Raw genomic sequence first — 23,023 nt, 5'->3', positions numbered from 1 at the left:
TTACTATTATCCTCTGGATTTATTACAAGTAATGTTTTTACAAGTAGAAATAAATATGTAAACCAAAAGTTTCTTTGTGGTTTAGTCACAGAGCAATACAAGAAGATTTTCACTAAAGAAGTAAAGCAATTGATTCAGTCTGGTTCAAAACTGTGAGTTCCCAACATTCCTATGTGTATAGTCTTGAGACATGGATTCACACATGGTGTTCATGTGCAAATGAAATATCTCAGAGAGTGAGTGGTAATGAGTCAGTTTAGCAGACTAGTTCACAACCTCATTAAGTGATCTTTACATTTACCTAAGTTAATATGGGCAAGACAAATAAACAGATAATACAGTGAATATTCTCTTAATTTAGTTGGTAAGATTTTATTTTCTTAATATGACTAGATATCTTTTTATAGGCAGAGCATTTTTATATTTAGCTTTATATACTTTATGTCAATGGGTTTGGGGTTTATTTCACATCAGCAGCATAATATTTAAATATTTAAAGGTCTTTCCTGTTTCATGAACAAACAATACACTAAAAAAGGTTAACTTTTTTGCTCAGGACCAGGTTTTCCAGTTTTGAGTTTTTTACAGTGTCTCTTTAAGTGAATCTAATTACTAGTGCTGTCAAACAATTAATCGTGATTAATCACATCCAAAATAAATGTTTTCGTTTGTGTGTATACTGTGTATATTTATTATGTATATATAAATACACACACACATATATTTTTTAAACATTTACGTGCATTTGCATGTATATACTTTTATTTGTATAATTAATATTTAATATATTAATATGTCATATTTTTTTAAATATATCCATGCATGTGTGTGTTTTTATATATACATAATAAATTTATATTATTTATATATACATAATAAATATACACAGTACACATACATATGTGACCCTGTAGCAATAGCCAAAAATATATTGTATGGGTAAAAATTATCAATTTTTCTTTTATGCCAAAAATCATTAGGATATTAAGTAAAGATCATGTTCCATGAAGATATTTTGTGAATTTCCTACCGTAAATATTTCCAAACCTAATTTTTGCTTAGTAATATGCATTGCTAAGAACTTCATTTGGACAACTTTAAAGGCGATTTTCTCAATATTTAGATTTTTTTGCACCCTCAGATTCCAGATTTTCAAATAGTTGTATCTCGACCAGCAATGGGAAGTGTATTTATTCAGTTTTCAGATGATGAAATTTTCAAAACATTGACCCTTATGACTGGTTTTGTGGTCCAGGGTCACATATATTGTGTAAACAAAAACTTTTATTTTGGATGCGATTATTTCCAATTAATCGTTTGACAGCACTAGTTATTACAGTTTCTGCAGTTCAATCTGCACAACGTACTAAAACACATATTTGATGAGCAATATGTTCTGATTTTCTGTAATTGATACAGTCATATTTGCTTATAATTCAACTCTTTAAACAGGTGTATAAAACAATAAACAGAAAACATATTGAGCATGTACATGGATTTATTTTGTCTTGTCTGTTTGACTATTAAAATGTCTTGCTCTATTCAACAATATGTTAAAAGATTATTTTTATTTTTTATTTATGTATTTTACAGATAAAACTGGACAGTTTAAGTCACATGTTTCAGTACAAGGATATTTGTCCACCACCATGTCAATTGTCACACTGGATGCCGATGAGAGGTTTAGAAAACACATTGCATCACTTCATTTGGCAAAAATTCGACAGCATAGAGACTACCTAACTAAGATGTTTAACAACATGTATATTCTTAAAATGTTACGTTTCATAACAAACAGTTAAGTGCATTTTTAAATGTAGGCCCAGGTCAAATCATTTGGAGTGAATTGCATAATGCTCTCGGGTTTCTATACAACAGGACAGGTCCTAGAGACTGAGCACATCCTCTTCACTGTAAAAAAACAATTTGTTGAGTCAAACTAAAATTTTAAGTTCAGTCAACTCAAAAAAAGTTTATTCAACTTGAAATGTTAAATTACACTAAGTGACAACTTAGATATTTGAGTTGAATCTGTTAAGTTTAGCAAACACAAATATCTAAGTTGTTACTTAGTACAACTTAACATTTCAAGTTAACTGAACTTAAAATTTTAAGGCAGCAGGGTAACAAATTATTTTAAGCTGACTCAACAAATTGTTTTTTTTTTTTTTTTTTTTTTTTTTTTGTTTAATTTTTTTACAGTGTTGGGGGGACTGCAGCCATAAGTGATCTGGCCCAAACTGTAGGTAGGAAAAAAAAGTGGGAATATGATCCACTGAAATCGGCGTATGAAGTCTGACCGGGCCAGTCCCATGTTTTTCTCTTGCACGGTCTACATTTACGAGGCCCACAGATGCGTTTTCCAGGCTCCTTGTTGCACAAAGTGCAGGTCTGTGCCTCACGGGGGCGCTGCTTTCCCGCTGCAAAAGTGACACAATGGAAAACAGGCTGGTAAACTTATCTAGTCGCATTCTTCACTGAGGGAATTTCCATGTTTTCACAAAAGTCAGGGAAAACATCGCGCAAACCACTTAAGTGTCGTCGCAGTAGTCTATCTTTGGGGTCATCCACTTTCCAAAAGCTGCGATTTGTATTTGGGAACTTCGGATTTATAGGCACCTATACAAATTTGAAAGGAAAAATATTAATAATAATAATACTAATAATAACAATAGCCTTTATAAAACATTTGATGATTATTTACAAGGCTTTTTCTATCGCCATCCACAAACGTCACCACATCCATTAACTTTAAGAAAAAGAGCAGCAGTAAAATGCAATAGCAATAAAATAAGACACTGAATTGCGTGTGTTCAGGGCATATTGTGTGCGTAATGTGTCCTATGAGCGCTTCATCAGCTGTAACCTACCTCTTAAACGTTCATTTTTGAGTTTTGAATAACATAAGCGATTAGATAAGTCAATTTCTGTTTAGAGTATCTCTTGGATTTTTTTTCTGACCAGCATGTCTGCGCGCTCCCGCTGCATCTATGAAGCACATCGGCTATAAATGATGTAGATGGCCATTTCTCATTAATGTCTCTTTTACATAATTGTAAGAGGTGTTAACATGTAGGCATGCATCACAGTACCGTTGGCTTTATATATTTATTATTGTAATATTTATATGTATGCTATAAATTTGAAGATTTAAGAATTCCTAAATATAGGCTACTTTATATACTTTTATATACTACTTTAAATACTTGTTGGAATATATGTAATCATTTTAACATGGTCTAAATAAATAAGCAACAGGTCCATAAATTGTTAAAAACATTTCTGTAAACTCAAGGCTTAAACAAGGACAAGTAGCTACAGCAATCAGAGCAAACTTCATTCTTAGCAAAGCAGGTCAGTTTCATTCAATCTGGATCAAAACTCTGAATTCCCAGCATTCCAGTGGTTTTAGTCATAAGACATGAATTCACATGCTGAGTTAACGTGCATATGAATTACTTAAGTGCTAAAGGGTCCATTTAACATGATTGTCAGCGGTTTAAATTATTATGACACTTAACTTGCTTAATTCATTTTCAACAGTAGGTTATTTTAATCAACGCTGCAATCTAAAGCAACTGTATTTTTATCATATTCCCGAACCACAAAAGGCCTAACTTTAGTTTTCTTGGATGTCTGCAGCTGCAGTTGTGGTAAATGGATTTTCGTCAGACACGTCCTGTTTATTCTTGTTTACAAAATGTGGTGGTTGTTTCGTCATGCCATTTCGACGATTTGAGACGCCTGAATTATTCAGGCTTTAGATAAAACGCCTGGAAAACCCACTAGCAATAAATTCAGTGAACGCATGAATATTTAGAAATGTCAAACTGTGATTCATGTGACAAAGATTTGAAATCCCGCTTTAGATCGCACCCCAGCCCTGTTTGTCGCTGTCGTCATGTGGCGGGTCATGACGCAGAATGAGATTGTGGGAGGACCAAATAATCGAGAGCGTGCTGGGTAGTTCGATTCTTTTTACAGAGTCGATTCATTTGAACAGTTCATTTAAATTCATTCATCTTAAGACAGATACAACAGCTGAATCAAGTTTTACTCACAGAGGACATGTTGATACATGTTCAGTTCTCAGAAGAATGTTCTCATATTTAGTTTATTTACTTCAGGTCATTTCTCTGTCGTATTTTTATGTGAAATTATATAGGCGGTATGGCTTTGTGTTAAATGTTATTAAAGAATAACAATTTTTTTTTATTTATTTACACTATGGTCTCACACAACTATCTTTTGAATATACTGTAAAAAAAAATATTTTCTTAGTTAAATATTGCATAAAACAGCCAATTCAAATTCAGTCAAAGACTCATTTAGGTGTCAGGAACCGTTTGTTTTAACTGAAATAAATTAAAATATGAATAAAAATGCAAGCTTTACCCTGGTGACAAAAACAGCATATGCTGACAGGTATGTTTTGATGCTGGTTTAAGCTGGTTTATGCTGGTCATGTTGCTGGTCAAGGACCAGTATAAACCAGCTAAGGACCAGCATAGACCAGCAAAGGACCATCTTAAACCAGCATCAAAACATACCTACCAGCATATGCTGTTTTTTTCACCAGGGTATCGTCTAGACATGTACATTTATATTATACCATCTTTAAACGGCTACTTTTCAGTGATTATTATTAAGAGTAGTTGTTTTTACGCAACAAATCTTAGTTAAAAGTATCAAATTTCAGTCACACTTGTTCGTTCATTTATTCGCTGACTCAAACGTCATCAAGTCTTCGTGGAAATCAAGCCAATTGATCTGGTCGAATCATTTGGATTTGCGAATCGGTTCGTTTGATTCGTGGAACAGAACGTGTCGAACAGAACGATTCGCTCGCGAATCAGACATCACTACTATCGCATGGCGAGGCTTGAGTCACTCAGACATTGTAGATTATTTGCGGGAAGCTTTCGGTAAGTAAAATGAATGCTTAGTCTTTCGCTTTATATTTGAGTAAATTTCGTATTAGATCGTCAAAACTGATAAAAAAAGACTTGGCGAAGAGCCGGAGAGCCGCGTATGATGAGTATTTAAGCGGATTGTGTGGCTGAGGGTGTTGCCCAAACCGGCTTTCTGTCGGAAATCGTGGTTGGCATTGTTTTCTGTGTAGTTTTAGGTTATTTTACCTGAATTACAGTAGATGTAAAGTATAATTTGCGTAAATAGCTGTCTGTGGTGTGAACGTGCTTAACGTGGCATTTTATATGTGGAGACAAATCTACGAGGGGACCAACATAAACTAAATGTCACAGGATTTTACTAAAATAACAAGGACTATACACGGGTTTTTTTAGTGAAATCAGATTAAATGATGATGTATTGTCAGTTTACAGGCCAGTTTCCACGGTTTAGGGCGACATCTTGTCATTTTCTGTCCACGTCTCTCCATCGTTAAAGCTCCAGATGGGAAGCTACTGTTTGAGGTAACGTTACTTCTGAGAAAAAAATGTTATACAACTGAAAAGAATTTGTCGTTTAAAATAAAAAGATAAACCTTATGTATTTTAGACTTAATATTAAAGAACAACGTCTTATTAATATCCCGTATGTGTAGGGCAACATCTGGATAGAAACCAGTGTATGTCAGCCAAGATTCATATTTTAAGGATGTGTGCCAGTTACATAAGTCTTTTTGACTTTAGAGTGACGTTAAACAAGCTAATTCCTTCTGTTACTGAGTGATGACATTTTTTTGGTATGCATTGCCAGTGTGTTTGTGTTGGGTTGAGCTGACATGATTGATGGGCAAAGTAAGACACCCATCCAACAGGTCAATCACAATTCAGATTGCTACTCAATGATAAGTCATTTACAAAGGACTTTTTAAGACTTTTAGGGTTGCACTTTTGAGATGTCATTTCAAGTCAGTGGGGCGTTTCTTTACAATATTTGATCCGGTTTGTATTATAATTTCTGGTTACTCAATCATAAATCATTTTGTGCTGTCAAATCGTAGATAGCCATTCACATGCCTACGCTTTTAAGTATTTGTCAACTTTGTTTGCTAGCGCCGCAATGCAAAATGTACTTTTTAGAGATCTTTTTCATTCCTACTGCCCTCTGTCACATAAAGACTGTTTCTACAGAAAAATCAGCTGTTTTTATCAGAAGCACATCACATTTACGCTCCCAGCCTGTGAGCGATAAATGTGGTATTTTTGTCTGCTTTGCACATTGTGTTTTTCATCCTCTGCAGTGGATCTCTTATGTGGTAAGAGAAAGACCAGCGAATTCTCAGGACCAAGAATTCTGCAGAGCTTTCCCCAAGAGGGTCCCGAGCCTCAAATAAATACTTCCACATGACCTTCAGTCCGTGTGCCAGAAAGAGCTGTTTCTGCACTCTCAGTGACGTACAGGATTCCTTGAGATGTCAGCCGACTGCTCTTTTTGCAGTGTGGTTTCAGCTATATGGGGCTACCCTTTTGTCCGATTCCTTGGGAATTTTACTTGCCCCGGGCTGTGGTCTATAAAACTTGACCGCGAGGTTGTGGGGTGCCAGGGAAATTTAGATCACATCTGCCAAGCTGGATGACTACGACCGCTTCTTACACGACAGAGAAGTCATGCGGAGCTCCTTCCTGAAGCGCCAAAGGTGGCTCCAGGCGATGGCGGGGGTCATAGAGCTCTTATCGTATCCGAAAAATCTTTGTGTACTCTCTCTAGGTTTGGGACTTTGATAGTCACCAGCCCCTGTAGAATGAAAATGAATAAACACGCTCCTATCTCCGGCTTTGAAGTGCGTGCCAAAGTTGATGAGCATCAGCCAGCACTTGACCCAAACCGGTTTCGGGTCATGCAATTATCTGTTTGATAAACAGTTGTTAGCCACACACAGTGTGCCAGGGTGTATGCAACTTACATTTAGCCGCAGGTGATTTAGCCTCATTTATGTTCCAGATGTTCCTCATTTATGTGCTTATTAGATTCCACTTTTTGCGGTGCAGAACATTTAATATGCATAACAATTAAAGTAGCCTTAAAATCCTGTTGGCTTAAATCAGACTGACTAGAAATGTCATTAATATTAACTTATATGGGCATTGCCAGTGTCCGTTCTTGTGCTCAAGAGCATTGTGCATATGCAAACAACAGTTTTTCGCTGTTTTTCTCAGTTGCTGACTCAAAGTTGGAAGTGGGTTTAGTGGTCCAGGTGGTTTGTCTGGTGTTCATTTATGTGTGAGAAGTCTCTTAGCTCACTGAAGCAAGTATTCCTGCAGGTGCGCGTGAGCTTGGCGCTCACAGATGTATTGAACTGTAGGCACATCCAATTTCACACAAACAAATAGCCTCATGCAAATCAATCAAACACTCTCTAGCCAAACGAAACTTAATTCATGGACTTCGATTGTGTGCCTAATTATTGGTCATCCGCTGATCCAGTTAGAGAAAATATGGAAAATATCACTTAGGAAACTAAATTATGGTTTTAAGCTAACAAATTAATAATAAATAACCACATATTAAGGCTTAAGCGTTGCTCCTCAGTTCTAAAGTAAATATTCATTGTTAAATTGCATTTTTAACTAATCATGCATGTTTTGTATCACAAGCAACTGTGAAGATGTGCATGCACAGATGTGAATTTACATGCATACACCTAATTCAGTTTCTTCTAAGATAACTGTAAGAACATCCCACGTCTTTTACGTAACAAACTGTAAACCGTAAACTCTCAAACATGCAGCTGCCAGCAAATTTCAGCTGTTGCCAAGTAAACATAACTTTGGTTTCGTTTTTCGCAGCAGGGGACTTGTTAAGCCGCGCGCTCCAGAGCGCCTACTGATGTGCTTTCACTTGTGCTTGAAGTGTTTAGCGTTGCTCTGACAACTCGTTGCCTACCTTAGTTGTATTCAGTCTGCAACGAGAACTAGAACTCTGTGACTTGTCAGTGTTTTCTACATGATCCCCCTCCCCAGACACATTCAACACTGACTGTTTTATTTAAATGCCACAAAACTCTATTACAACTTGTTTTCATATTATAATTGGCCAGTACCTTGATGCATTTAGATGATTTAGAGTTTAGTTTACATTGCTGACTTGGTGTGCACAATATATTGAAATTATGTAAGGATCAGCAACTGTGTTATTCTTATTTAAGTTCTTTAAAAATTTCGTTTTAGGCAGAGAATAGACTATGCATGCAACTAACTTAGTATGCACGTGAGTAGGGCTGCACAATTAATTGAATTTCTAATCGCAAATTAAAATTACAGATGTCACAATTATGTAATCATTCAAAGGTACAATTACAAAAAAAAAAATCACTTACATTATTCTGCTTTCTTAAGATGTGTGTGTGTGAGAGAGAGAGGGTGTTTTTTTACAGGTTATCTCATTGTTTTAATTTTTCCAATTTTTACTTTTTTATTTTTAAAGAAGAAACTATATACAGTTGCTTCAAACAATGGTGTAAAGTTATTCAAAACATAATTCAATGTAAATTGTGATAGTCGTAATTAATAATCGCAATTACAATTTTAAGGGAATAATCAACAATTATGATTTTTGTCATAATCGTGCAGCCCTACGTGTGAGTGTGTGTATTCTTATGATGTACAGAAGACGACGTAACACTCTCATAACAAACTAGTCATGTAGGAGAGGAACAAGAGGAAGACAGATGCTTTTGTTGGGTAGGTTTTCTTGACTTAAGTACACAGATTATTACATAAGAACAATTTCAGCAAAGAGTTTGTGGAATTAAAATTGTTTTCTAGTTTTTGTTTTCATGTTAAAATGACATTATTGGATTTGTTGTCTTTGTTACTTTCAGAAGTTGCAGCGATGCTTTCTTTTTCCAAAAAGAATGTGAAACGTGTTTGTTGGTTATGTTATTTTCAGTTTTTCAGTTTTTAAATGCAAATGTATTGCTTGTTCGAAATCTATTGAAATAGATTTTTACACAGTGTTAATGTTCATTTTGATCAGGTGAGATTTTCTTTTTCCTGAAAATGCTACCTAAATTTTAGTGCATGGATTAAAACCTGCTTTGACTTTGCTTATACAGGGGAATGTTAACTATGTTATTACCAAATATTGGATTCAATATTTTTATCGTCTTGTTTTCTCAGTTAGCACAAGGTTTTGTTTTATGTTTCTGATTGATTGTAGGCCTCATTGATCTTCATTAAGTTTATGCTTCTCAGTTTTTGAGCAAACGTTGTCAAAAAATTTGCAAATAATGGGCCTCATTCATTAAGCTTGCTTAAATATATGAATTCTGAGTAATTTGCGTGTAAAACACCTTCCTGAAAATTCTTTTCCGGAATCACAAATGCTTCGTAACCTTCTTATTTGATAATTAAACATGTTCCAATCATTCGTAAATAGGGTGCTTGTGCACGGTCATTCACATAATCATAATCTGAATCATGATCTTCCCAATTTTGAGTACTACACTCAAAAAAAGTGTAGTAAAAACAACCTAACTTGGGTTACTTGGCAACCAAGTGTTGGGTGAATATTGGACAAAACACATCATGGGTTATTTTGATCCAGCTGGTTGATTTAAATGTTTTTACCCAACATGGGTAATTTTTAAGTCAACTATTGTTTAAAGAAAGTATTATATTGCTGGCTTAAAATGGGCTGGAAATTAAAAATCACACACAGAATTATAGATGCAACAGCAATAATCAAAAGATGAACATTTATTATTAAGCAAGTACACCCATGGACAAAAATATATGACAAATTGAATTTTATTTGGGTGGATACAGCCAGGTTTTCAATATAACATACATTACACTTGTTTACCAAGCATTTTAGAAGTAAAAAATGGAACATTTAAAAGTAGCATTTTAATTTAAAGTGTATTCAACCGTTCTCTGTAATCAGTTTTCACCGTAAGCTAATTCTAGTGCCGGTGTGTCAGCGAAATCTGAGCCGGTGATGGGCTGTGTACCTCGTAGCTGAGAGATGCTGTGACTCCATAACCTGCCTATAAACAAACAGTACTGAGATTAGAGGACATATTTTAACATCAAATTAAATTCAGTGTTATAATGAGTAAAATCAATTTGTTATGCAAGGCAAAAGGCGTTTCCATCATGCAAAATGTCCGCTGCTGACGCATTTAGCTGACTGACATTTCATCTCTGTATGTTGCGTTGAAAAGACTTTGTAAATAAAATAAAATGTATAACAACCTTTGTTTCGCTGAAGAAGTGCGCCAAATCGGCAGCGCTGAGAACTGCTCTCTCCTGTAGAGGATGCAAAAAGTAAAAAATAAAATCACCCAGTGATCAAAATGACCCAGCAGCTTAGTTACAGAAAAACAACCGAGGACCTGGGTAAAAAAATTTAAAAATAACCCAATAAAATGACCCAACAAGCTGAATCCAGCATTTGGGTTAAAAAAAAATAACTAAGCATATTTTAGAGTGCAGAAAAACTACCTAGCAGCTGGGTAAAAACATTAAAAACAACCCAATAAAATGACCCAGCAGGCTGAACCCAGCATTTGGGTTAAAAACAATCAGTTGTCTTTTGCGTTTTACAAAAGTCACGTTACATGATTTGAATGATTTGGGCATTAAGCTTTTAAGGACAGGTGAAAGCACACCGCTTTAAATGAAAGGAACGGCATGTGGCACAATGATCATTTTATTAAAATCGAAAATGAAATTTCATTCATCGTGCTACTGCTGTTAGCTCACGTTGAACTTTTTTCAAATACGTCACCATGCATGAAACGCACATAATAGACGTGTGATATAATTTGTCCAGTCACAGTCATTTAGTAGCCAGTTATTGCTGTAGTTTTAACATTTTTATGAGAATATAAAAGATCTCAATCTCTATGATTCACTTGAAAAGTAGCGGTATTGAGTCAGACATAATAACCTGTGGTTCAGTAAGCAAGTGTTTAATCTGAGACGATTCAGTCAGGAAGCGAGTTTTGTCTGACCGATTCAGTTGATGATATCATCTTTGGCCATGATGCGGCAGATTCAATTGCTGTGACTTTCTTCAAGAGTGACTCAGGAAACACTGGTGGTTTCCATCTTCTGCGTCTGCTTTTAATTACGTGCAGAGCATTAGTTGTGGACTGAGGTGCAACAAGTGAAGTATTTAGCCAACACACTCCACATATCAAACCTTAATCTGTATTTGCAGAGCTTTAGACTGACTCTTCACCTCCTTGAATCCATTGTTGCGTATATTTGGTTTAGCAACCAAGATGACAGTTCTCATGACAGCCCCTGACTCTCACATCAAATGCGTCACCATACAGATGTCTCGAGAGGCCTGTCTGGTTCAGGCTTGTTAGGGTGATGAGATGGAGAGTTAATTAATAGTTCATCATGTAAAGATGAATCGTTCTGTAGTCCGGTGTATTTACCATTAGTGGTTGAAATGGCCAGGATATCAATGCACTAGGACTCTCTTGTGTCCTATAATCATTAATATTTGATTTTCAGTGTTAATTGAAGAAAGAAATATGCTCAGGAAATGCAGTCTGAATCAAGGGCAGATGTGAAAGAGGATGTAGAAAAGCTTTAAAAGCTGTTTTAAAACAGGTTTTAAAACCTCAGCCAGCTTGTATCATTGGATCACAATAAATCAAAAGTAAAAATGAAACTCTTGGTATAGTTTCTGAATCATACTTTGTGTTCATGAACTGTCCACAGACTTTTTCATACTCGGTGCACATAAAAATTAAAAGAGTGGCCTTAAAAGACTAAGTAACCAACAATGTAACATGCATTAAGTATAGAATGCAATTTGCCAACTAAAATCACCTTTAAGTGGTGATACGTAATCGCACATTATTTAAAAAGCCTGTGATCTTAACAGGAAGTTACACAACAGTGGACGTAACCAGTGGTTTCGATTGTCTTACATCCATTAACTTGAAACACCGGGGAAACCAATCACTCTGCACGGATAGATCTACCTCCCGATGTCGTATTGCTCTTTTACAGTGGCTTATTGTTCTCATCCCGTGAAGTGGTTATAATAGAAATGTTTTTAATTAATCCAGTGGAGGGCCATGGGTGGCTGCCCGAGCCTGCTGTGACGCAAGCCTGGGATTTAATCGCGAGGAGACGGGGTGGGAAAAGAGGGAAAACTCATCCCCCCCCCCATGTCAGGCTGTTAAAACAGCCAACACTTCTGGTGTTCAGTCAGGAAATTATTCACAAATCTTGCTGTAAATTTAAAATGTCAAAATAGGCACTGGGCGGCTTTTATGAGTCCTATACGGTAATGTAAAATGTGAGGCCCATGTTTAAAGTTTAAGTGTGTAACATTTTGTATGCTAAATACTTTCTTCAATCTTATGTACAGAATGTTTGTGAAACCTGTTTGGAAACAGTTATTAGTGGTGATTGATACCGCATTATCTGTGCTACAAACATGATACATCAGATTGTGTCTAGGGATGTGCCCGAATCCAAATACCATGTTCAGTTAAGAAATGACATGTGGTACGGATCCCCTAAAGGCAATAAATACGAGATGAAAGGAAAGCATATATTTTAGTGCTTTCTCTCAGGATTTTATCGTTGGATAATTTGCAGGAATCAGAGAGCCGCTATTAATATGCGGGGCATTTAAGTCATTTTGAATGCGCGCTCACTTTTTACTTTCACTTTCGAGTTTTGCGATCACACATACTCAGTGTATACTACGGACCAGCAATAGTACACATTTTCTATACTATATAGATCAGATGTTTGTTATTGGCGCTCAGGATCTGCAAATCATTCATCAACATCCTATGAGTCATCTTTTCTTACTCTGTTTATGTGGTAAGTGAAATTTTATGTACTGTCACGATACCAAAATTGTGACTTCGATACGATACCTGACTAAACTATCGCGATACTACTACTGAACTGATGCTATGAAAAAAACATAAAACAACAGGAAAAGTAATTTAATAATAGATGATTCAAATGGAGATAATAATCACATGCCAGTGCCAAATTCAGGTACTAAATTGTAAGGCCTGCATCACATGATTTGATCAGTCACTTCTCCTTCAGGGAGATTTAGTATTTGTGGTGTGTCCAAATGAACAGACTTCCCAGACTGCGTTCTCCTCTCTTTCACAGTGGATTCTGGGTCACTAACTGAACACAGACGTTATCGTGATCGAAGAGTCCAGCTCACATGCTGCATTGCATTTTAAGTTGTGCAAAGTGTAGATTAGTAGAAAATAATATCCATTGGGAAGTTTCAGGATTTTATTGCATGTTAGGCTTACGTAAGAGTTTAAATAATGTTTCTATAATGTGCGTGAATAATATCTTTATTACTAAAATAAATGAAATCAAATTATTATTATTATTTTTTTTACTGTAGTCAACAAAAAGTGACATTCGATCCCTACCCTAGTAAAAAAGTAATAGATTTATAATGCGTTTATTTTATACTAAGTATAGTTCAAGTCTATTAACATATTCACTGACTTGTCACTCGAAACTTACTAATATAAAATTTGTAATTAAACTTTATTTGGAGTACTACTTGTGCACAAAGCAAATATGTTTTAATGTCACTATTGATGAGGATTGTATGGTCTTTGAATAATATCGGTCTTAAATGCAAGATATTTAAAGTGTACGTAAAGTATACTTGCAATAGTCCCACTTTAGCACAATCAGATATACTTAAGTATATCATTAATCGAACTTCAGCAGTAATTACGAACAATTAAAGTACAAAATTGGTTGTTCCAATTTAGCAGACTTTAAATATACCAGTTTAGTATACTATTTAGTATACAATTCCATAGTATTTTATTAAGCACATAATATGTAAATGTATTTGTAGTATATTTGGCATGAAATTAATATATTTTAAATACATTTTAGTATATTTATTGTTCACTAAGGTGTACATCTATTACATCATATTTTCAGTTGAAATAGGATAATCGGTGTAAAAATTTGTAGGATAGTGCCAAAGTTATTTCTAATGAATTTTATTGAGCATTTTGAGTACATGTTTCATTTTGGCAAACACTGGTTTCCCTCCCCCCTCCATCTTTGTCTTCCCCTTCATTTTTTTGTTTTTTATGCGGCTGACAGTCCAGCTGTGTTTCTCAGACAGGAAACCCTCTGACATCAGCATAGGGTTTGCGTGTTGTTTGAAAACTCACAGCTGCAGACAGGGAATGTCCCATGAAAAAAAAAACAACAACATCCAAAATATCCACTATGACTAGATAATACATTCTGGCTTTCTTGCTCTCTTTTAAACTGCTACACAACTTTGTGAATCCAACTGTGATAATACAGGTGTATGGGTGTTAATTTATTGACACAGGGTCATACTGTGTGCTTGCTGACCAGTGTTGATTGTGCACTGAAGTGTGTGTGTTTCATTGATACTTGCGAGACAGGATGAGGGATTTCCTGTGTTGTGATCCCCTTCCCTGCTCTGCCAAAATTTGGGCAGTCCTGACCTTTCAGAGTTCTGTGAGAATTCGGATTTCTGCATTCAGACAGACCTCCAGACCAGACCGCTGGTGGTCTCCTAGGGGTTTACAGGAAGGCCAGATTGTCCAGCTTCTTGCGAAAGACGATCCCAGAGGATTGTTGAGTTTTTTTAAATGTGACATTTATTTATTTTATGGTCCTATAAAATCCATTTTTATCCCTAAAATGCAGGGTCTTTTTTTTCTGAATTTCGGAGCAGGTTCACGAATGTTTGGTTTTAAATCTGAACTTTGGAACGCTGATCGCAAGCCATTTGATTTAGATCGGAACTTCGAAGCGTGTTCACGAATGTTTGGCTTTAGTTCGGAACTTCGGAGCTTGAATCGCAAACTATTTGATTTAGATCAGAACTTTGGAGCATGTTCACAGATGTTTGGCTTTAGTTCCAAACATCGGCGCACGGATCACGAATAATTTGATTTAGATCAGAACTTCGGAGCGGGTTCACAAATGTTTGGCTTTAGATTGGAATTTCAGAGCATGGATCGGAAACCATTTGATTTAGATCAGAACTTCGGAGCAGGTTCCTGAATATTTGGTTTTAAATCGGAACTTTGGAACAGTGATTGCAAGACATTTGATTTAGATCGGAACTTCGGAGCGTGTTCACAAATGTTTGACTTTAGAACAGAACTTCGGAGCGTGGATTGCAAACCATTTGATTTAGATCGGAACTTCGAAGCGTGTTCACGAATGTTTGGCTTTAGATCGGAACTTCGGAGCTTGAATCGCAAACCATTTGATTTAGATCAGAACTTTGGAGCATGTTCACAGATGTTTGGCTTTAGTTCCAAACATCGGCGCACGGATCACGAATAATTTGATTTAGATCAGAACTTCGGAGCGGGTTCACAAATGTTTGGCTTTAGATTGGAATTTCAGAGCATGGATCGGAAACCATTTGATTTAGATCAGAACTTCGGAGCAGGTTCATGAATATTTGGTTTTAAATCGGAACTTTGGAACAGTGATTGCAAGACATTTGATTTAGATCGGAACTTCGGAGCGTGTTCACAAATGTTTGACTTTAGAACAGAACTTCGGAGCGTGGATTGCAAACCATTTGATTTAGATCGGAACTTCGAAGCGTGTTCACGAATGTTTGGCTTTAGATCGGAACTTCGGAGCTTGAATCGCAAACCATTTGATTTAGATCAGAACTTTGGAGCATGTTCACAAATGTTTGGCTTTAGTTCCAAACGTCGGCGCACGGATCGCAAATAATTTGATTTAGATCAGAACTTCGGAGCGGGTTCACAAATGTTTGGCTTTAGATTGGAATTTCAGAGCGTGGATCGGAAACCATTTGATTTAGAACTTCGGAGCAGGTTCATGAATATTTGGTTTTAAATCTGAACTTTGGAACAGTGATTGCAAGCCATTTGATTTAGATCGGAACTTCGGAGCGTGTTCACAAATGTTTGGCTTTAGATCGGAACTTTGTAACGCTGATCGCCAAACAATTTGATTTAGATCAGAACTTTGGAGCAGGTTCACAAATGTTTGACTTTAGAACAGAACTTCGGAGCGTGGATCGCAAACCATTTGATTTAGATCGGAACTTCGAAGCGGGTTCATGAATGTTTGGCTTTAGATCGGAACTTCGGAGCACTGATCACAAACCATTTGATTTACATCGGAGCGGGTTCACAAATGTTTGGCTTTAGATCAGAAGTTCGGAGCGTGGATCGCAAACCATTTGATTTAGATCAGAACTTCGGAGCATGTTCACGAATGTTTGACTTTAGATCAGAACTTCGGAGCGTGGATCACAATCCATTTTATGTAGATCAGAACTTCAGAGAGGGTTCATGAATGTTTGGCTTTAGATCGGAACTTCGGAGCACGGATCGTGAATAATTGGTTCCAGATCAGGATTTCTGAGAGATTTCATGAATCTTTTTTTCAGATTTTTTTTTCTTAAACCGAAGAAAACATCAAACCATGAAGGCAGTACAGTTAAAAATAGAAAAGTATAGTATAGAAAAGAAAGTATACACAAACACAAATCTCTTGGGAAAATTAACTGTGGTTTTACTATAGTAAAAGTATTGAATACTTATACTTTATGTGTTTCACTTTATTTTTGTTTTTTTAATATATTTTTATTTATCTGTCTTTTTTTTTTAGAATTACAAGACATTGTTTGATAAATGAGATCTCTGATTGAAGCCCTTAAAAAAAGTTGAAAAAAGTAGTGTTTAAAGTCCATGAAATTGCATTAATTGTAATTGAGACATGATAAAAAAGACACATTGTGATGACAATGAAACAATTTTAATTAAAAGCGACATGTTGGATATTGATCCACTTGAGCTGAAAGCACTGAAAACCAGTGAACCACTTTGCTAGTGGTTCAATTATCTCACTTCAACGCATCCTAGTCTATGTATGAGATTAATCTCCTAATGTTGTTTTCATTGAATTCAATTATATGCCAAAATAAAATAGACTTGAATAAATACGCCATGACGAGATGCTGAGTACATTTAAAGAACATTTTCATCAAAATGATTACTAAAACATGAAAATGGTATGAAAAATGAACACTAATTTCCTAATCCAAAAAAGAAGAAGAGTGGTTTGTAAAGCAAACTGTGGTTTAGCTAGCTTACAGCAGATGTTTGCAGCATGTTACCTGCAGTTATTAACTTGTTGATTACTTAAATAACGTATCTTTTCATAAGGAAACCACTCTTCTCTTTCATACACATGTTGTTCAGCTCAAAGGCACCTGGAGGTTGTTGGCCTCTTCCTGTTTTCCTGTAAGTGGGCCTACTCGACGTCTTCAGCTGCGTTTAAAGACTGTTAGCAGCGAGACCCATGAGGTACATCTGAATGAGTCCATTTCCTTGCAGCAGGAAAGTGCCAGGAGCGATATCTAAAAAAAAACAGTTCCGGGTTAATACAACTCGAGATCTTCTGAAGTACTTTTGTTCTTTGCTTACTCAGAGATTTCTAGTAAATAATTCATTAAATTTTCAAATGGAATATCAGGATTCTACTAGAATCACTACATTACAAGAATACTTGACATTTTAGTTTCTGGAATGCTTTTCTCCATAGACTACTATTGAATAGAGCCAAAGGAGCTCAAAATAAATGGCACATCATGTTATGTCTGTTAAATAAACAACCCTGCCCATGTGCAGGTTGGTTTTAGAGGACTGAGGAGTGTGATCTTGAAGCTGACATGACAAAATGCAAACCAATATTCTTGAGACTAATGGAGGAGGGCTGCGTGTGATATACATCACTGTATAATGGCTCTAAGTGAAGGGGCCTCCTGCTTTCATGGCACCACAGCCATGACGACTCGCACGTAGCTGGACAAATTCTTGCCATGGTGATCCATGTGTCTGAGATTATTGGAGACCAACTGCACACTATCCCTGTGGGAAGCACATAGCTGTGTACGTAGACATAGAGGTGCAGATTTGTCCCTAAGGGCCCATCAGCTGCTGCAGCACAAGTACACAATATTCCCTCCAAATCTCATTTGTTTATCACCATGGATGGAGCTTATGAAGTTATGCCGCCATGGAGCTCCATGGATATGAGATGACTTCATGTTGAAGATGTTGATGACAGGCACTGAAAAACACCACAAGCATCAAGCGTGGTTATGCCGCTTAGTCACACAAAGACAGAACAAGCAGACTTCGTATTTCAGTAGTTGTCATATGTTTAAAATTCACCGACATTAGTCCATATCACGATTTGATCAAGTGTTCAGGCCTACTTTTCATTTATCCACCTGAATGTAGGCAAATTCCATGACATTCTGCGTTCTACTGCGAATACGTGATTCCGTTTGAGTTTTTTGCATCGTGGAAACCAAAGAGCCCAATTCACAACCCCATTTCAGTAGCTGACACCAACACCTCTGAAATTTATACTATTCTTGATATCCATTTCAAAAGCACAGCAAAAACGAATGCACAAATGAACACAGTTATGGACACTTTAATAAGTCAGCTTGTGAGTTTCTGTTCTGATCTCATGTTTCCTGGTTAACTTCGTCTTGTACTTTCCACCACAACAACTTTATGATCCCGTTTTTCCAGATCAACAGCCCAATGAATCCATAATTAATTACAGATTTTCCATCGCTCGGGATAGTGTTTGGTCTTTCAAATAAAGTTCACTAAGCTAAAGTGAGTTGGAAACAAACCCCCACCCGCTGTTATCTCATGTCCAGTCCAGTCAGGGCTAAATGCATCAGAAAACAGCTGCCGGGCCTATTTATAACATGCAGGTGACACTCAGCACACGGGCCAGTCACATCATCACTCTGAGCTGTTTGTGAGAAACTATTAGCCTGGATTGCATGTCTATAGATTCAGACCTCAGGCTTGTCTCTTTGACACATTTCTAGTGTCACTTAAGTGGTGCTTTTACAGGGACATTTTTTTCTCTGTTCTTCCAGAAAGCCACAGTGAAAGTGGTTTTTATCGCTTGCATGCTAGTTCCCAAGTCTTCCAGGAAAGCCAGATGAAAGTTTGCATCAGGAATGAGAATTTAAGTTATTGACTAAAAATCTTTTCTCTTTCTTATATTTAAGTAGGAAACATCTAGATCGGTTACGAACACTCGAAAACAAATTATGACAGGAGGATGAATACTTATAATTTTATTTTCGTATTTAGGTGAACTATCCATGATTCATCCAAGGGGATGAAATTGGAGGGACAAGTTGTTGGCTACATAGATCGTTCTTATTAATGTCTCACTAATTAGATTTCTAACCTACATTCATGTCATGTCGGAAAGATTGTATATATGAGTTGACCACAGATGATCACCACCACAAAAGTCATAATTATGAGTGGGAAAATTTTGACTTTCTTTAAGCCCAGCGTTTCCGAATTAGCAGCATGTCACTGAGAAAATATTAGTGAAAAAAAAAGTTATTGCAGTTTTTTTTATCTAACAACTCTGACTTTTTTCAGAGAATTGCATGATACAGACTCTCAATTCAGACTTTTTCTCAGAAATATGAGATAAAAATTAGCAATTGCGAGTTATAGTCAGAATTGCATTATATAAACTCACAATTGCAAAGAAAAAAGTCAGAATTGTGAGATTTATCTTGCAATTGTGAGTTTATATCTCACAATTCTGAGTTTTTTCTAAGAATTGAGATGAGATGAAATGAGATATAAACCCGCAACTGGTGTTATGAAGTCAGAATTGCAAAATATAAACTGACAAATCTGAGAAAAAAAAGTAAGAATTGTAAGTTTACATTACAATTTTGACTATTTCTGAGAATTGCAACCTTTTTTTTAGAATTGTGAGATATAAACCTGCAATTGCGTGTTATAAAGTCATAATCACAAGATATAAATTCAGAATTCTGAGGAAAAAAATTTTTCTCAGAATTTTGAATTTATATCTTGCGATTCTGATTTTATAACATGCGATTACAAGTTTATATCTCAAATTGCAACTTTTTTCTCAGAATTGATACAAACTCACAATTCTGACTATTTTCTCAGGACTGCAACTTTTTTCTCAGAATTGCAACCTTTTAATTAGAATTTCAACTTTTTTTCTCAGAATTGCGTGATACAAACAATTCTAACTTTCCTAAGAATTATGAGATATAGATCCACAACTTATAGAGTGTTTTAGAGTCAGAATTGCAAGATATAAACTCAAAATTCTGAGAAAAAATGTCCGAAATGTGAGTTTATATCTAGCGATTTTTTTTTTTTTTTTTTTTTCTCTCTCTCAGAATTGCAACTTTTTTCTTTAGAATTGCACATTTTTTCTCAGAATTGTGATACAAACTCACAATTCTGACTTTTTTGTTCAGAATTGCAACTTTTTTTTTTTCAGTTGCGTGATAATCAATTCTAATTTTTTTTTAAGAATTATGAGATATAGACCCACAACTGTGTGGTACAAAGTAAAAAATGTCAGAGTTGTGAGTTTATATCTCTTGTGAGTTTATATAATTCTTAGAATTTCAACTTTTTTCTGAGAATTGCGTGATACGAACTCACATTTCTGACTTTGTTTAGAATTGCATTTTTTTTTTTCTCAGAATTGCAACTTTTTTCCTTAGAACTGCAAATTTTTTCTCACAATTGTGTAATACAAACTCACAATATAAACTCAAAAGTCTGAGAAGAACTCAGAATTCTGAGTTTATATCTTGCAATTTTGACTTTTTTAACTTTTTCTTCGAATTTCAACTTTTTTCTCAGAATTTCGTGATACAAGCAATTCTAACTTTTTTTCTAAGAATTATGAGATATAGACACAACTGTGTGTTATAAAGTCAATTCTGAGAAAAAATGTCAGAATTGTAAGTTTATATCTTGCAATTTTGACTTTAATTCTTAGAATTTCAACTTTTTTCTCACAATTGCATAATACAAACTTTTTTTTTGTTCAGAATTGCAGTTTTTTGTTTTTTCAGTTGCGTGATGCAAACAATTCTTACTTTTTTCTAAGAATTATGAGATACAGACCCACAACTGTGTTATAAAGTCAGAATTGCAAGATATAAACTAAAAATTCTGAGGAAAAAAATGTCAGAATTGTAAGTTTATATCTTGAGTTTCAACTTTTTTCTCAGAATTGTGTGATACAAACTCACAATTCTGACTTTTTCAGAATTGCAATTTTTTTCTCAGAACTGCAACTTTTTTTCTTAGAATTGCACTTTTTTATCAGAATGGTGTGATACAAACTTACAATTCTGACTTTTTTCTTGGAATTGCAACTTTTTCTCAGAATTGCATGATACAAACAGTTGTGACTTCTTCTCAGAAGTGTGAGATATAAACTTGCAACTGCGAGTTATAAAGTCAGAGCTGTGATATATAAACTTGCAGTTGCAAAAAAAAGTCAGAATTGTGACATCTTTTAAAGTCGAAATTACTTTTTTTTTTTTTTTTTTTAGTGGTCGAAACGGGCTTCACCCATGTTTCTGTGTTTCTCACATAGTCAAGTACACATAGATCCTTCTAAAAGTCTGCACGTCTACAACTTGACATTCAGAAGAGGCCATTTTTTTGGCACAGAACAGACACTTAGTGACTGAATATAGCAACTCGACCTGCTCCAAGATGCTTCTGAGGGGCCAGTTTATATAACACGGAGATTCATGGCGCCTGTTTATGTGTAGAAATGAATATCTAAGTAGTCGCTGTGTGTGTTTTTTTTTTCTTATGGCTCACCAACGTGACTTAGTACCATGTGTAAAGTGCCCCAGCGTGTCTCTGATCTATTTCCAACCCATATCGCCTCTTGTAAGGTCCTTTTTATCTTCAACAAATTCCTCTTTTGCTTTCAAACATAAGCGTAATTTCTTTCTCCTCTTTCCCGTCCCCGTTTTGCTGTAGATTATTTGTTAGTGCCTCCGCACGAAGGTCCCAGATGCCCACAGCAGCACTTACAATTGTCAGCACAAATATTTAACCACTGTTTGCGGTCTTATGGGACAAGAGCTCGTAATTGGCCTGTGAAGACGATCGCAACACAGTCATGGTTACCCTTAGCGCTCAAGTTCATGGTAATGCTGTGGGTTTAGCTGTAAATCTCACGCTGGTGGTGCTGTTGTTACCCCGACAGCTATTGTTTACAGATATTCACGAGCCTCTCTGTGTGTTTCGGTGAATGTGTGTGACCCTTGTGTGCTGTTGACATAGCACAGAATCACCCAATTAACCTTACGTTGCATGAAGTAAACGAGTACAGCACCTCAGGGCCGGACCCCCGGTGGAGCTGGTGTCAGAAGTATTCTTCTCACTGTTTGTTTTACATGCTGTGCTTTGTTCAACAGCTCATTGCTCCACACTGATGCACCTCAAGAGTACATGTTACTACTCTGAGGTACTAATATACACCCTTTAGGGGCAAAGAAGGTACAAAGTTGTCCCTTTGAGAGTACTGTCCCGGTGACAAGCTTTTTCTGTCAGTGAAAAATCCAGATCCTCACAGCCTCAGTGAAGTTGTTCAAAGTAGGTTTATATTAACTAGTTTAAATGGGTCATTGTTGTTTGGTTGTTATTGTTTTATTCATTCTATTGCTTCACAAAGTGAATTAAATGATTTGTTTGTGTATGAGCAATGAGGAATTTTGGAAGCGTGGATTATGTTTAGAAAAACTTTTTATTTTAAAGAGAAGAAGCAGAAATTAGGTTAAGCTTCAGTATTAAAGTTTTAATTAATTACAAGCCATAAACGGCAGATTAGGATTGCAGTTAAAAGCCTAGTACAACTTCCCAAATGAACTCTTTATGTGCTGTTAGTGCACAGATCTCAGATGACCATCTTTTACAACGACAATGCATTATTTACATGACATTTACAGTACTTGTTTAAAATAATGAGAGTTTGCCATTATAGATTTTAATGAATAGTAAGTAACTGCCAAAATCAACACAAAAACACTGGAAAAAAAGGGTGGCAACCATTATCGAAATATTTGAGGAAAACATTTCTGGATTTTTCTCCATATAATGGACTGATATGGTGCCACGATTTTGAACTTCCAAAATGCAGTTTAAATGCGGCTTCAAACGATCCCAAATGTGGTTGTA

At 35.9% G+C, this 23,023-nt stretch overlaps 1 protein-coding gene across 2 annotated transcripts in view; it reads left to right on the top strand.

The window, feature by feature from the left end:
- The first annotated feature begins 4,821 nt into the window (after positions 1-4,821).
- Positions 4,822-23,023, top strand: part of ptp4a3a (protein tyrosine phosphatase 4A3a) — a 39,698-nt gene continuing 21,496 nt past the window's right edge. The window contains exon 1 of one of the 2 annotated variants that reach the window (XM_051136426.1): positions 4,822-4,925. The gene's annotated coding sequence lies outside the window, so the exon portion shown is untranslated. Of the gene's footprint in view, positions 4,926-5,338; positions 5,436-23,023 lie in introns of those variants that run through there. The other variant, XM_051136427.1, reaches the window with a different exon arrangement.

This window comes from Labeo rohita, chromosome 19 (assembly GCF_022985175.1).
Source record: "Labeo rohita strain BAU-BD-2019 chromosome 19, IGBB_LRoh.1.0, whole genome shotgun sequence".
NCBI classification, from domain to species: domain Eukaryota; kingdom Metazoa; phylum Chordata; class Actinopteri; order Cypriniformes; family Cyprinidae; genus Labeo; species Labeo rohita.
This window is presented reverse-complemented; position numbering and strand designations above follow the sequence as displayed.